The 15,285-nt window shown below is 32.8% G+C and overlaps 1 protein-coding gene across 1 annotated transcript in view; it reads left to right on the top strand.

Moving 5' to 3' along the window:
• LOC105457976 (histone deacetylase 4) overlaps positions 1-15,285 on the top strand; it is a 147,851-nt gene that overhangs the window by 44,379 nt on the left and 88,187 nt on the right. The window lies entirely within an intron of this gene.

Here is a 15,285-nt window from a genome sequence, read left to right as displayed (position 1 = left end):
GTTTTACACAGTTAAATGCATACTTTTACACGCTTAATTTTACAATAACATGTGTAAGTGTGTAAAAAAATATGCATTTAACTGTGTAAAACACAGATAAAATGTGTAAAAATTTAGACATACATACTTGGATTTGCAGTGTACTTATCCCGCGCGCATCGGAATCCTTCGCGCGAGAATTCTTCATATATTAAAGGAATTTCTTTCGCGCGAGGACATCGCGACTCGAGATTGAGGAAAGTTCCCGTTTTGCATGCGATTGGCAACAAAAAGAGGCTCGCAGTTCCGCCTCGAAATTTATTGCATGTAGATAGATTTAAGCGGAATAAAATTTATCACAAACGATGACTCCGATCGACGGTAAAGTAACAAAAAGAGCCGAATCGGAAAAAAAATGTATTGTAAATAATCACCGCGGTCCGCCGCTATAATTTTGCAGCTATCCCGTATAGAGCTGTTATGCGAGCCGTGCGAGTAAATACATGTATATTTGCGAAAATTATCCCCGATTGCTCGTGACATTAAGAGTTATCGCTAGACGTTCGCTCGTGAAAATTTGAATTCATGGCGAAAGCGCAGCCTGAAAAACACGCCGATCGATCGCGTACATGAACGTTTCTATTTTCGTCCGCGCGGCCGTTGCTGCACCGACCAATGTTGTCATCGATTACTCATCCCGCGTTGCTCTTTGCTTGCATTTTTCATCGCCGTTCGCATAAAATGCTCTCGATTCGCTACGATGACAAATAAAAATCGTCCTCCCCTCTCACCCCTTCTCTTTCGTCGCTCATTTAATGCAATTCGTAGCAAAATCGCGTACCTCTAAATCTTATCCAAGCGGGCCGTTTCAATAAATTTAACTCTTATCGGGACAGCAGTAAAAGACTTTTAAGCCATGAGATATTTGAACGCAATGGTGGCCGGAAATTTATTACTCTTTTACGCGGTGATAAATACGTAGGTATACGAGGTGTGGCCTCCACGGAAGGGACTTGTAGCCCAGTCACAAATTTTATAATTCAAAAGTCGAATTTTTCTTAAGAGAAGAACTTAACGCTTTAACATTTATTATTTAACTATTTTTATTTAAAGAAAATTTTTATTAATGTATCATTATATTTTGTTGTATTTGTAATTTGTATCGTGTCTGTGTGTGTATATATATACAGTCAGTGGCACAAGAGCGTGTTTCTCTTGAGAAAGAAAAGATTTTTGAAAAATAATTATATGATTTTGAAGTATATTATATACGCTTCGATGCATTTATATTTTAATACGTCATCTAGTTTCCTCCATTGTCGATTAAGGCTTGGAAATATCGAGGCATTTTTACAAGGTTTTTTGTAAAAGTCTCCAGATCATGACTTCCAAATCGAATGAAATTGATAAATTTCTTCAAAATTCAAAAATTTCTTCAGAGTGAAGACACGCTTTTTCTTTATCTAGCTTTTTATAGTAATCCGTACATTTTCAATCGCGTTAACATAAAGAGATTGTGAAAATCAGTGTTTTGTAAAAAATGCCATTTTATGTACCCTGTATTTATTATGTTTTATCCAGTTATAACATAATAACTAAACCGAACTGAAATCTAACTTTCAAAGCATTTTAGTCCAATATATTGCAAATATTAATATATAAAAATTTTACTCATATATCTATTCACTATTTTTTTTATTCATATATCTGTTCACTATTTCAATTCAATTTATTGAACATAATTTAGAGAACGATGTCGTATTTTTTCAAATATGAATTTTCTATTGAAACTTGTTAAATATATTTTTCAGATTTGTTAAACTGCAATTTATATATACCTGTACCTCACGTTTATTGCTAAATATGGCCAGCCGAGTTTTCTCGCATAAAGACTGTGTACAATGTTATCTCGAGAGCTTGGTTATCAAGCGGCTACATTTAGCACGAGGTATGAGTTATTAATACGTGCCTATTTGTAGTGGACAAGCGATTCTTCTTACGACGAAATTAAAATCCCAATTGGTGCTCTAAACGCGTCTACGTCTGTCGAGAGGTAAGACTCTCCAATGTTATTCGCGCGAACGTTTGGCACGCAAATTACTATCCCTCTCAATTCTGCGTTCAACGTGCTCGGCCAAAACTTTGCGACTGACAGGTTACTCGATACAAATATAGTCGTTATCGCACACGATGATTTCCATTTCGTCACGTATAAGTATACGGCCAACAATACACGTTCTTGATTAATCTCACAATACGGCCAATATTAAAAGGTTCAACGTGAGTGACTTAATCAATTTTTTTTTAGTAGAAAATTAATTATATTAAATTAGATTTTTAAAAATCTCAGAAAATTAGATAATTAAATCCAGACAAATTTCTCGTCAAATTACAACAGAAAAATTAGGCTGTTGCCGCATGGGAATTTTTAATTTTAATCTGCTCTCCTTATTTAATTTAGTCTTTTCTGTTATATATTTATTTGATATGCAAACCGTATCAAAATCATATGATCGTGTCGCGAAAGGTTAATTAAGATAAATTGTTCCATTTCTCGGTACGCGTTACTCGATTCGCGAGAATTTGTTTAAATACGACATGGACTTCTATTGTACTGCAAAACAGAGTGTGGAAATATAAGCTGCGATGGCAACATAAATATTTGGTAAAATTCGAAGTTATGGCCATTAAATGTATCACAAATCATAAAATACATCGAACTGTCAATGGTGGAAATGGCTTTTTTGAATTATGACATATGATTTCGGCTTAATCTGATTAGACTTTTGCTCTCGTCAACAGCAATGGCTACTTTGATCTCGGCATATTATATCGTGTATTTACTTTGGTGCTCCCGGCCACTGATCAAAGCGATCGTTCCTTTCGTGGTGGAAAGATCGGTAATCAAAGTTCGTTCCGTCGATGTTTCTTTTTCGACACGGTGCTTTATTTTTGCATTTATTCTCGTTTTCCAGTCGTTTTTGTTTCATTTGCAATGAAGTAGTCTTTGCGTATTGAACTTGACGTTTCATGATCATGTGAAGAGACGATTTCTATTTCAAATTAATTTTTTCTCTCTCTAGTACTCTGATATCTGTTAATACATCTGTTATTCTTCGTAGTTTTCTGAAAAAATAATTTGTAGTGCGTTCCTTCTTAATAAGATAAGATTAATTCTTAATAAGATAAAATAAGGATACAATTCTAGACGAAAAAATTATACGAGGCAGCTCTTTAAATTAAGAATTGAAGAATTAATTCGGAATGTATATTTTAAAAATAATTTGTATGATTTTATTCATATATACAGGATGTATCTTGAATACCACCCACTAATTATATAATGTTATTCCTTATATAAAACCTTATTGTATAAAAGTCGAAAAGCCTTGAACGATTTTTTTCTATACTCAATGAAAAAATTACTACTGCCATAATTATTGCTTCATCGAGCATTGTAGAGAAAAATAGTTCAGAACTTTTCAACTCAATTTTTATAAGGAATAACGCTATATTAGTGAGCGCTATTTAGAAATATTTTCGTCCAATATTTAATTATATATATATATGTATGTATATATGTGTGCGTGCGTGTACAGTATACATATACATACTGTAATAGTGATAGCTTTATTTATATTTAGTATTGTAGAAAAAAATGACTTAGGACTTTTCGACTCAGTTTTTTGTACAAAAAAATAACACTATACAATAATAATAATAATATAATTAGCGGACGTTATTTAAAATACACCCTGTATCAGGGTGTCCCGAAATTCGCGAATCAAAAGATCATGGCAAGAAAGTTTTCGAAAAATTAAGTAAAAAAGTTGTTTGTAAATTTTTATTTTAAGCAATATAGTTTTTAAGATACAAGGGTTTAAATTTAGCCAATTATAAGATTAGTACTCGTGTAAAGTGCGCGACCACTAACACTATCGACGTTCACGGACATGTTTCCGTTTAATCGTAATCTATAATTGGCTAAATTTCAACTTTTATATCTCAAAAACTACTGCTTAAATTAAAAACTTACAAATAACTTTTTTACTCAATTTTTGGAAGACTTTCTTGCTATGATATTTTAATTCGCGAATTTCGGGACATCCTGTATGTATAATTACAAAACATAATTGCAAAAATATGTATTGCGAGCTACTTGATTCAAGGATTATTATTCAGAGATGCAATATTAGTGAATTTTCGAGAGAAATTTTCAAGAACATTTTAACCGTAGTCAACCTTCTCCACCATCGACTTTTATCGCTGAAAAGTGGAAATGTGAAGCATATACACGACATATGCAACGCGGGAGATCGCGATTCTTGCGTGTCGTGGCAACATTCTCGCGCGAAGGAAAGTGGCCGTCGTGCGCGCGACCTCCGATGCAAGCTAACAAGGGGGGTGAAAAGGGGGTAGTAAACATAACCCAGATTCACGGCCGGTGGCGCCTAACCCAGGAGGGAGGCAGAGAGAGAGAAAGAAAGAAAGAGAGAGAGAGAGAGAGAGAGAGAGAGAGAGAGAGAAAGACAGAGAGACGAGGGTGAACCAATAACCTAGCCTAATAGCATTGTGGAAGTCGACGTTGCGTCTCTTTCTCCTTCTCCCTCTTTCTCTGCCCTCTTTCTCGAGCAAAGGTCACCCTAGAAGAGTCCACGGGCTGAGTGCCGGTTCTATTTATAGCGTTGTTTCTCTGTCTCTCTCTTACTTTCTCTCTGCCTTTATCTTCACCACCTCCCGCCGTGTCCTCCCTCTTTCTCCTCACTTTACCCTCTCTCTTCTGCACTTCTCTCCCTCGTTCCCTCTCTCAGGATCCTTACTGCCATCTCCCTTGGACCCCGCAAACGCCACCCCTGACACGTTTCCATCTCCCTGCCCGCCACCATCGCCCGCCGGTTGTCGCGTAGCCTCGTCCCACTCGATCCTCCCACGAAAGACCTATGAAGCTATAAATAGTCCGGGCTCTCCTCACCTTCCCTCCCCGCCCGCACCACCCTGGTTGGCGGATCGAACGACAGGAGTGGCGCGGAACGGGTCCCTACCTGTTAACCTACGATGACGATGACGGCGGCGCTGACGGCCACTGATTGTGAATGCGCGAGAGGCCAAGAGAAGATGACGTCTTCCGTTCATTTAAATTTTTTTTATCATTGAAGCAAATGATGAAATTATTTCAAAAGATTTCTTTTTAAAATTAATTTGTTTATTACCACCTCATATGTCGAAATGTATCGAAGTAACAATATGAGGCAACTGCAATGTGAGATAAAGATTTATTGATAATAAAATTTGTTTCAGTTTAATGAAATTATTTGAAATTGGTGCACAATATAACGTAATTAAACTTCAGTTTCCCGACATAGCCAATTCCTCTTTTTTTTTACTTTTATTAATAATTATGCGTCTGTGTGTCAATTAAGGTTAATCACTCATCATCCGTAAAAACAAACAGACAAATAAAATTAAAGTTTTCCAGAATTCCAGTTTGAAAATATTAACGTTTATGCTTATAAAAAGTTATTGTATATAAAATATTGTGCAATGTAACAACATAAACTTCTAATTTTTTATATGTTAACGCAAATGATAAGAATATAATATACGTTAATGATTTTAACATATTTTATGTTTAATAAGGATATCATATATATATTATTATTTTAATGTTCTTTATTTTTGATGAAATACAACCTTGGCTATAAGTACCATATAAAGTATTCTCACAAATTTACATAAACGTTCTACCTAGCGAAAATAAATTAAAAAAATAGTTATATTGAACGAAAATAATAAATTATTTTTACAATAATTTAAATATTTTGTTAGTCTTTCTTTGATTTTTATTACTTTTTTAAGAAAAATTCAATAAATGTGGATGCTTTATACTTATGAATAAAGTTGTATCAAGGAATCGATTCGTGAATTATATCGAGTATATACGCGGTATTGTACATTGTAATTCAGTGATACTCTTTGTTTATTTCTTCTGCATCTGTCCTTAATAATCTGTTAATAATATCAGGATATTATATTCTGCGAATTCTAATGCGGGGATGATGCTCTAGGACGTTTTGCGCGATTATGGATAACAGGCGCGAATCTCGGGGTTTCCCCTAGCAACATCACGATTGCGCCGGTCACTCTTCTTCTCATCGTATTGTGCTGTCTTTTTCGTCGTATCTCTGCGTAAGTCGAAAAACGGCGCGTGAGCGCCGACTCATACGATGGCGCCAGGCTGCTGTCTCTCACCAGGCAATTTTTCTGTCAAGTTCGGGCTTTCGTACAACAGTATTTTGCAGTCGATAATAAAAGATTGATTGTGATGAAACTATACTAGTATTAAATGCAAATTTCGCGCGATTTTTTTCGCTAGTTCTTCAACAATTATTTTTACAGAAAGTACTTGAAAGAAAATTGAGTTCATCCTTTTTACTTTACATGCTTTATAATTAAAAGCAATATTATACTAATAATTGAAACGCGCGATCGCAATTATATTTCAAAACCTCCCTTTTTCTTTCCCTTCTTTCCCCTTTCTCTCATTCTCTATTCTTTTATTTCATAAACAAACATTAAGCGTTCTTTTTCATATTTTACGTGCTTCGAACGTAAAAGAAAATTGAATTTATTCTTTCTACTTTACGTGTTTTATAATTAAAAGCAGTATTATTAATAATGCTAATAAAACACGAATATCTGAGAAATTGTACCGACTGGTTAGAATTCAAATTTTTTTTATTAACATAATTATAAAAAACAAATAAAATATATATTTTTATCAAATAGAATAGGAACAAGAGGCTAACGAGAGTTTTCGGCGCGGTAAGTAAGGTGTATAAAGTCTTTATAACCTAACCCTCTTGTTCTTATTCTATTTGACAATTTCGAGAGTTCGTTAATATTGAGTAATGTATTTTTTAAGGTTTGATACTTTTTTTGTAATGAGGGAGAATTCAATGTATGTATCATTTGCACTCGATTATTCCTCGATAATGCATTAATTTCTACAGATTGATTTTTTTCTGCAGTAATTAGATTCTTATAGTCTGTTCCACAAGAGCGTACGGTTCATAATTATGTTAATAGATGTCGTATAAGCAAAATTTTTATATGTTGATATTTGCAATACATTAGGCTAAAATGCATTGAAAGTTAGATTTCAGTACGGTTTAGTTATTGTGTTATAACTGGATAAAACACAATAAAAACAGGGTACATAAAATGGCATTTTTGCAAAACACTGATTTTCACAATCTCTTCATGTTAACGCGATTGAAAATGTATGGATTGCTATAAAAATCTAGATGAAGAAAAAGCGTGTCTTCACTGTGAAGAAATTATTGTATCAATTACGTTCGATTTGGAAGTCATATGATCTATAGAGTTTCCGAGACTTTTTACAAAAAAAAACCTTGTAAAAATGCCTCAATATTTCCAAGCCTTAATCGACAACAGAGGGAACTAGATGTGTTAAATGCATCGAAGCGTATATAATATACTTCAAAATCATATAATTATTTTTCAAAAATCTTTTCTTTCTCAAGAGAAACAGACCGTACGCTCTTGTGGAACAGACTGTACATCAATTATTATAGAAACAAAGTTTTAACAAATGATAATGCTTTTAATATTATCGTAAAATAGGTATATTTACATGTATTGAAATTTAAAACATTACACGCACGCGCGCTCTCTCTCTCCCCTTCCCTCCCCCCCCCTTTCTCTCTCAGGAAACAGCTCGAAGAATTTAGGACACGTTCGAGACGTTATTTTCGTAGTTCAAGATACAGCGAGTATCGGCGCGATGAAAGAAAATTTGTTTAAAGATCCACGAACAAAGCTCACTGCATCACTTTTCCTTACTTCTCACGCCTCGTTCTCTCTTCGCCCACCCGCCGCCGTTAGATTTTTAAACTATCTCTCTTTTCTCCTTTCCTTCGTCAACTTACATATATCTGTCTTTGTCTACCACCCGCGCTTATACTCCGTTCTTTTTTACTATACAGTGGCATGAAAATGTCGGCTCGTCGTCGGACGAGCGGTGAATATTAATGCGTGTTTTTACACGTGTGGACGTTTATTTTTGTCCATATTTTTAGCGGGCGGTATTTTCGAACGATTCGGTCACTATTTTCGTACAAGTACACACATGCGTCCGTTGTATTATTACTAAAGAGTACCCGTCTAACCGTTCTTCAAGCAATATATGCTATTTCTTCATCCCGTTATAGTACTCTGCATAATAATCAATTTTGCCAATCTGAGCGGAATTTTGCATAACTCTATTTAAAGAAAAGATATAGTATTGAGAGAGAGAGAGAGAGAGAGAGAGAGAGAGAGAGAGAGAATAGATTTCTTTTTAAAATTGTCTTAAAAATAATTTTAGAAGATTGCATTAAAAGTATGTAACACGAATCACATATAAAAATCAATGAAAATAAATATTAAGATGTATTTTTCGTTCAATTGTGTTGAAATGATTGCCTTGAAATATTGTAGATATTTTTTATTTTTTACAAAGAAAAAGAGAGAATTATACTTACAAATGTTATAATATGAAATATACATAAAATGCTAAATAAAGAGTATGGATTTTTTCGTTAAGTATTTAAAAAATTTTTCTATTTTGGTTTGTGACAGCAATAGCGTATCGAAAATTTGTTATGTCTTTTGTATGTAAATTGTGTAATGAATAAAAAAACATATATATATGTTTTTTTTCATTCATTCCACACGAGTTAAAGTGACACTCAGTAGAAACACGAGCTATTCCAATAGCGATTCGTCTACGACGAGATGTCGTCGACGACGAGATGCGCGGTTTTTTTAAAAGCAGAATGGTCGGCTTTTTAAAGACGCGTATTTATACGCTCTGGACGACCTCATGCTGAGATCGAGACAGCTCGATGGGATCCTTGCATCTGGTTTTCCACGTGAGCCTACCGGGTCTCATTGCGGCTTGCGTTTCCTGTCGAAGACGGTATAATTTTAATCAGAAAATCTGAAAATGAAAGTAACAATTACGATGAGTTAACATTTTGATACTGCAAATATATAAATATCTCTTATCGATGATGACTGATATTTTTTTCCAATAATGAAAACGTTTTTATTACAAAAATATGTAACGTTTGTTAATTTGTAAAAAACTGAAATTTGAATTGATATTTACAGTAATGACTATTAATATTTAATAAAAATAATTTGTATGAACCGCAAGAAATATGTAAATATATATTTTTTATGCAAATCAATACTTTTTGTTTTCGGTAAAAAAATTTGACACTTACGAATTAAGAATAGGTACTTAAGAATTAGCCACAACTATACTTTTTTTGTATCGACTGAATTATTCATAAATATTCACAACGTTTCTTAATTTTTTAAAATCTATTTTTATTTTATAATCAATATTATTTAATAATTTAACTATTTAATAATCAATGGCCAATATTGAATATCGATATTATTTCCTGGAATTTGCCTCATAAACGAAAATAATTCCAATACAGATTAATCGATTTATGGTAATATATATATAAACATGTTTACTCAGGCTGTATTTTTTTTAAGCATATTAATTTTAAAAGATTTACTTTTTATTTTCAGGTAAGTGCCAATAGTTTTCGCGTGCCCGGCTGTCACGATGGTGATGTTGATATCAAGGGGTGAAAGGGCTGTAGCTAGGTAAGCAGCTAAAAATAAAGTTAGTACATCATATCGAGCGATCTGCTATAAATAGTTGGAAGCAACTGAGAGACTCTGAATGTATTAGAGTCGCCTGACTTGCTGCATCATCTTTTGCACAAATTATAAAAATACGTCGCTACGTAAGACACATATATTATACCACATTGGGTAGGGAGGGGGGCGAGGGGATTAATTTACTATCTCAAAAGAAGAATATTCTCTTGCACGCGAAAATATTTCTTTGGCCAAAAAATGTTTTTTTTACCGTCATTTTTTTATCAAACTACAAAAGTGAAAAGGTTCACTTAATTTTAGTTATTCTCAATTGCTGCGAAGTTCAATAAGTAAGCAAATGTAATGTGTTATTGTTAGTTTTCCGTAAAATCGTAAAGATAGTAAAAGATGAAGTATCAAGACACTGGAGGTTTTTTTTTATATTCGATGCTTTTGCGAACATTTCTGTTTGCTCTTGACGCGCGTGATCACTGTTCTGAACAGCTTGAATAAAATCGACAATTTTCCGATCGTCACTTTTACATAACAATACATATGCATGAGATGTTACGTTCCGTTCGGTCAATGTGTTTAACGCTATCCAGCCTGATCGATAGTTTTAGGGCGAGCGGCAAGGTTTGTGGTAGGCGAGAGGAAACCCGCTTAGCGTGACCTTGCTTACTATTTTTGGAAGACGGCACGTGATTGGAAGATTGTTTTTTTTTTAGCCGTCGACTGAAAAAAAAAAGAATTCACTCGATCGAATTAGATCCACGGGAAGGAACACGCTCGTCAAAAGCGCGGGAATGCATAATATTACGTGTAAAAAATTCGTCGTGAGGGAGCGTGGTGACCTTTTCTTTTCGTTTTATTAGAAGAATTGCTCGTTATCATGAAACCTACCTATGACTTTTAGAAAAGGAAACTACCTGTCTACAGAGCAAGGGTGTCATACTGGAATTACGTTTCTCAAATGTGATATACCTACATATGTTTAATTTCGAATGTGAGGTAGAAAAGAGTATTAGATAAACTAGGTAGGTAATTTAAGCGATTTTCTCTTTCCGAGAAATGTAAAAATTTTTGATACATTTTACTTCAGAATTGGAGCCCTATAATTTGTCTTCTGAAAAATACATTTCAATATACAAATATAAAGAACTCATAAAATTTAATCGTATTTTCTGCGCATCAAAAAACGAGTATCTCACGTCCCTCATCACGTATTTCATGTTTTTTCCTTTATAAAAATTTGACTTTGTAATTTTATACACTATAAACATACGAATACATTATCTCTGTTAAGTATATTTATATAGCATACTTTTTTTTGAAAATTTATAGAAATTGGTTTTATAGAAAATTACACTTTCCAGAATGATATTTCTTTTACATTTCGCATACATTTCAACATTTGCGATTTTCGTGTGTTACTCACGTCGCGGAGTTTGGCGTTAATTTTTCGATAATGACGGTTTTGATAATATCGTTCGACGTATTTTTACAAAATATTAGTCAAAATTACGCCGTCGGAATTATGTGATCAAAGAGCGTGATCTCAGACCAAATGTTAATTTGCGCAGCGACATGGTTAATTCAAATGAGCAAAATAATACTGATTCCGCTTGTTCGATTTATCAATAGTAGTCCAGAGAGAAAATATTGTTAAAATGTAAATCCTACACTGCGATCGAATCTAGACAAATACGATAGAATTATAATAGACTTATTTTTCGAAATTGTTGACTGCCATTTTTTATAACAGATCAAAATTTTGGTAAGTTTTCTTGGGAACGAATTATTTTTTAAATAATTTTTTTACTAAAAAAATAAATTCTTTGAAATGATTATATTTTGAATTAAATTCTAACTATAATTATTTCAAAGAATTTATTTTTTTTAGTAAAAAAATTATTTAAAACATTATTCGTTCGCTTCAAGAAAACTTATCAAAATTTTGATCTGTTAAGAAAAATGGCAATCAATAATTTTGAAAAATGTAACATCTTGATATTTTTTTTACAAGAATAATATTTTATTATTTATTAATATTAATCATGCTTTAGAAATATTAATCTTAAATTTATTAAAAGGTTTTCATTACAATTATGCGATTGCAAATTCTGTGAAGTAGCTTATATAGCGTCACTGAATAATTCTTATCCTTTTTGTATTTATAGAATTTGTTCATATAAAAATACATTTATATATTGCGCGTATATAATTTCATTTATCTAACTCGATCAGAAGTCTGAATGGATGATGCGATACGACTACGTGTATTTTTCTTCTTCCTCGTAGCATGACCGTACGATTCGATAAGCGTAATCTGTGTAGTGTCATTAACGCCAGTGGCGCGGTCGCTGATTATTGTACGATTTCGGTGAATTAAAGTGTAGAAAACAAAGGGCTGACGATAAGAGAGCTTCCGGAAGCAGCCAGCCGCAGCGCCCACGGACATCCGATAGCGTGCAGTGCATTTTTAATCCATTCAGATTATCATACATTCGTCATATTGAAATTTGCCTTCTGTGTAATTTACAAATCTTTTGAAATTGTTCCATTATTGATAAGACTGCACACGGAAAGAATAATTTTGCTGAATCCAGAGCTGAAAATAATTTTTGTTCAATAATCCAAATAATTTTGTGCGAAAGTCATAGTGATTGCTAGAATATAAAAACGTTTTATAGCAATGCTTATCAGTTTTAGCATTCCATCAAATTATTTTGATGACTTCAACAAAAAATTATTTTCAGATCTGTTTTTTGCAAAATTTTTAGACTTTTCAACAAAATCGTTCTTTCCGTGTGATATTCTTTGTCACAATTCCATCGAAATTCTAAATCAATATTAAATACTTTAATTTAAACAAAACATTTTTTTTTAACATTAAGAAATAAATACACACGCGATGTGATGTACGACCTATTTTATTTTACACTGATTAATTAATGGATATAATTAAAATGAGTTTCTGTCGAGATAACTAAAATTTACAGAAAAATCTAGTTTCCGTAAAAATCCTGAGATTAAAAACTAGTTTTTCGATGAAAACCGTAGACACTGTCACATTGCATATTCGTGTTTAATACTTTAATGTTAAATGTTGCGCAATGCATAAGAAATTCAACGGCTTCTATATGGTAGCGATTGTTGGACATATCACCTTTCTCACACAGGTAGACGTAATCGCGATATAACTGATCAGGATATAAATACCAATCGCAAGAAAAATATTGATTTTTCAAGCGTCTAATAAGACGAGCCCCCGGACTTGCCCCCCTGGTGATTAATCGGGCTCATCTATTTATGACGAGGAAACGGTGTTGAATAGAATGACGTACGAACCGAGCCGCCTACGTTATCGCACCGCACGTTTGCGCTACACGTTTGCATCGCCGCGTCCCGTTCGATCGGTTTGCGCCATTTACGCGAAATGTTTGCATTCGACACGTGTCGTGAATATTCGCTGCAATTACCCGTTTCGCCCGCGTATATCTATATATATCTGCAACGAGAGACAAGAGTTCTATTTTAGGAATGTGTCGGAGATGAAGAGTAAAAAAAATATATTTGTAAAAGCGAATTACATAAATCAGAAGAATAAATTCTCTTACACGCCTGACGGATTGTCATAATGCGAAATTACATGTGTTTTTTTTTGTCAACAATCTCGAATCCTACGTCAGATTATTGAATGTCGTTTATTGAAGTAAATGTAATTATATAGAAAGTCAAGTGCATTAGTTAAGATGCAATATAAAAATTCATAACGTAGGACACATTTGAATTACAACTTTATTTATAATTATTAATAAATCTCACATTTTGTAAAGAGTTGTACAATTAATAATAAATTTGAATTATGATTATAATTTTTAAATTAGGTAAAGTCACTCAAGTATTTTTAGCTTTTAATCATTATAATTCTGAAAATTTATGTAAGTTTAGGCAGAACTGGGCGTAATTTCAATTATTTTTGATAATTAATTATTACTTAAGCAATTCCTGTAATCTTAATTATAGAGTAATTGATTACTTTTTGATAATCATGATTACCAAAATAATCGATTACTTTGTAATTAAAATTACAGAAATTGTTTAAGTAATTTGTAGTTGATTTTTACCCCTTTTTTCTCACAGTGAAAAAAAAAGTTAAATACATGTTATAAAATTGATATAAATTAAATATTTTTTGAAACATTATGTTAAATGTTAATTACTATAAAGTTGATTGTTGAGTTGAAACAATTGGAAAGAAATATTATTTGACACATTGTTACATCTTTTATTTTTATCTTTTTTACACGTCTGATAATAGCTTTAGTAATTGTGAGTCTAATCGTATAAGATTACAATTACAATTACTGTAATCGGGAATCTGTTGAGATTACTTGTAATCACTGGACGATTACTGATTATTATAAATGTAATTGTAGTGTAATCAATCTTACGATTAACATTACCTGTAATCGTGTAATCGGTAATCAATAACAAAATGCAACTCTGAGTTTAAACTATAAATTTCTGAATTTTCATTGCGCATTGAAAGTTGCACAGAAAAATCTATAATAATTATTAGTGTATATAGTTCAAGTAACGTAATTTATAAGATTGGATAATTTTTTACTGTGGATCCTTCAATAATGAATAAATATCTGTGATATTTAGATTCGTATCGTATTATGTATATATTGTTGTACAAAAAAAGGAGGGGGAGGGGCAAGAGGGGCCCCTCTTCTTGGAATCAGACGAGTACAAAAAAAATCAGAATTTACTCTGCCATTTTTACTAACAATAAATATGTTTGTCAAATGTGAGAGAGCTAAAGTACAACACAGGTACACAACGTTCAGACTGGATGTATAAAGAGTGACCCAAAAAAGAAGTTTTTTCGCCTGTTTTTTGGATCCTCGATTTTGGGACTGATACAAAGTTCAGTTCCAAAATCGAGGGCCCAAGAAACGGGCGATTTTTTGAAATTAAAAAACGGGCACTCTTTGAAATTATATATATATATTAGGGCTTATAAGTATTCGGATATCCAGATATTCGGATGTCTGAGATCGGTTCCAATTCGAATCTCAAAACCGGATTATTTCGATTATTCGGGTAATCCGGATATCCGAATTATTTGGATCCGGATCTAAATTCGAATAAAATACATCCGCAATGTATTTTATTTTATTATAATTTTAAAATAACATAAATCTATTGAAAAATGCATTTTATTTTATTTATTATATTTAAGCTACACCCTTTTAGCTGTAAAACTTTTTCTCATATTTAGTTATCGAATTTAGATCCAAATTCAAATCCAAATCTGCTACAAACTTAAATTCGATTTCGAATCTAAATTTGTTACGAATCCAGATTTGAATTCGAAATACAGATCCAGATTCGATACTTTTATTATTCGGGTATCTTAAAAGATTCGGATATCCGGATAATCCGAATTTGAAGCGTCACATTTATTTATTCGTAATCCGGATAAACGAATATCCGGATAGCGTCAAATCCGAACAAATCTTGAAGCCCTAATATATAAATATATATATTTATCCGGATTACGAATAAATGTGACGCTTCAAATTCGGGTATCCGGATATCCGAATCTTT

The sequence above is a fragment of the Wasmannia auropunctata genome, unplaced genomic scaffold (genome assembly GCF_000956235.1).
Source record: "Wasmannia auropunctata unplaced genomic scaffold, wasmannia.A_1.0 LD334844.1, whole genome shotgun sequence".
Taxonomy (NCBI): domain Eukaryota; kingdom Metazoa; phylum Arthropoda; class Insecta; order Hymenoptera; family Formicidae; genus Wasmannia; species Wasmannia auropunctata.
The sequence above is the reverse complement of the archived record's forward strand: the minus strand, read 5'-3'. Positions and strand labels throughout refer to the sequence as shown.